Source organism: Penaeus japonicus, unplaced genomic scaffold (assembly GCF_977035675.1).
Source record: "Penaeus japonicus unplaced genomic scaffold, GWHDUDI00000001_assembly GWHDUDI00000014, whole genome shotgun sequence".
Classification (NCBI taxonomy): domain Eukaryota; kingdom Metazoa; phylum Arthropoda; class Malacostraca; order Decapoda; family Penaeidae; genus Penaeus; species Penaeus japonicus.
In genome coordinates, this window is record NW_028234416.1 from 36,614,579 (window position 1) to 36,617,078 (window position 2,500).

A 2,500-nucleotide genomic window follows, 5' to 3' on the forward strand; every position below is an offset into this window, starting at 1 on the left:
ATACCTAGCGTTACAGCCAGGACAACTATATTGATATACTATATTTGAACATAATTCTGAAGGGACTGGATCTCTCTTTCTTAAAATGTGCCAATAGTATAGTTATTTGTGAAAACTATATTAAATTTTATTTGAAGGAAGGAATGTTTCAGCATCTCACGTAATTGTTTTCGAATCAAGAAGCTGAAGTGTCCAAAATAAGGGAGCTTGATGTACTTAACTTCCTTAGGGACAGTAGAAATTTTGACGGGAGGACATAATTTATTGTTTAAGAATAGCCTCACTGTTTTGAAGATTATATTGTCAGGGTATCCATTCATTTTAAAGTAGTTGGTTAAATATTTCATTTCCTTATCAAACAGGTACCATGTGGATCAGATATTAAATGCTCTATTGGTAAGAGTTGAAATACTGTTAGTCTTGTATTTCTGAAGGGAGTGGCTTAAATCATTTAAGGCTAAACCAGTGAATGTAGGTTTTCTATAAACTATTGTGGATAGATATCCGTTTTCTTAGGCGATTAGCGTGTCAAGAAAAGGAAGTTGTTTTTTCTTAATATTAAGTAAACTTAATATTAGTATGCTGGTTGTTAAGGTAGGATAAGAATTGACGTGTGAATGATGTTTAAACATAAGGAAAGTAACATACATGTACCTTTTATAGAAAATAGGTTTAAAATCTGCAGGGCAATTGTGTAGCCAGATCTTTTCGTGGTGACATAGGAAGGCATTAGCATGGGTGGGGGCAATAGGAGAACCCATACCTACGCCGTCTACTGGAGTGCATAAATGGTCTCCAAAGGTAAAAAATGAATCTTTGGTGTCAATATTCAGAAGAGACTCAACTGTTTCTTACTTAAAACGAACTTGGAACGATTCCTCTGACGTTTAGTCAATTATGATTTTGGTAGTTTCTGCCAGGGGAATATTTATAAACAAAGATTCGACGTCAAAGCTAGCCATTACAGTGGTGTCCTCAACTCTCAGATGTTGAATTTCATTTACGAAATTTATAGCATTGAGAGCAGCATACTCGTTATTGGCTAAGGGTTGAATAATCCATACAAAAAAATTAGCCAAGTTATAGTTAAAAGTGCCGATGGATGAAATGATAGGCCTCAGGGGTGTACCGATCTTGTAGACTTTGAGGAGACCATACGGGAATCCTGGACAAGAACCAGCTGCGAAAATAGCGTTATATATGGCTTCGTCGAGGATTATCTTTAACGGACGTAATATTCTGTTTAATTTATCTTCAAGTTTGAGGAGATGGGTGGCTAGGCTAACATTCAAAACCTGAAATTTTGATGAGTCTGAGAATAAAGCAGATAACCTATTAACATAATCTATTTTGTTTACTATAACTATGCCTTTGCCTTTATCAGGCTTAGTTGAAGAGTAGCAGTGGTTGTATGAAAAAGATCTGAAGGTTAAGAAGTTTCCCTGCCATGTTGGACATAGATCTTGTTGGCAAGAGCAGATGTTTTTTCTATATATCGAGAAGAATGTGTCTATAAATGCCACAACCTTTTAACATGTGACATAATCGTTCAAATGAAAAAAAAAACAAAAAAAAAACTTGACTAACCCGAATTTCTTTGGTCGTAAACAAAAATCCAACCCAAGTGATAGAGCATCTTTTTCTTTATTTGTTAGTGCTCTATTAGAGAGATTGAAAATAACTTTGCTTTTGTCAATTTTCTTGTTTAGATCAATGCCTAAATTCAAAAGTTTCCGGTTGTGAGTTGTTTCAACAACATTTAAACTCTTTTCCACACTCTGGTTTATTAATGCACACAAGCGGTTACTTTTCAGTTATGAGAGCTTTTTACTGTTTTTAATCTCATAATCGTCTTCGAAACGTTTGGAAAATAAAGCCTCGGTTATTTTGTTATACATGAAAATATATATATACATATATGTATATGTATATATATATATATATATATATATATATATATATATATTAACGTATATATACATAGATACATATTTTTTATCCATCTATCTATCTATATATACAAATACATATATGTATATATATATATATATATATATATATATATATATATATATATGTATATACTGTATATATATATATATATATATATATATATATATATATATATATATATATGTATATATATGTATATATATATGTATATATGTATATATATACATATATATTCATATATATATATGTATATGCATATGTATATATATATACATATATATGTATATATATACATACATATTTATGTATATATATGTATATATATGTATATATATATATTCATATATATGTATATATGTATATATATATCTATTCATATATGTATATATGTATATATGTATATATGTATATATGTATATATATATATATATATATATATATATGTATGTATGTATGTATGTATGTATACCTATCTACAGATCTTATGAAAAAAAAAATGTCCCCAGATTGTTTGGTGAGAACAAATATCGCTGTAATTTCTGTAAAA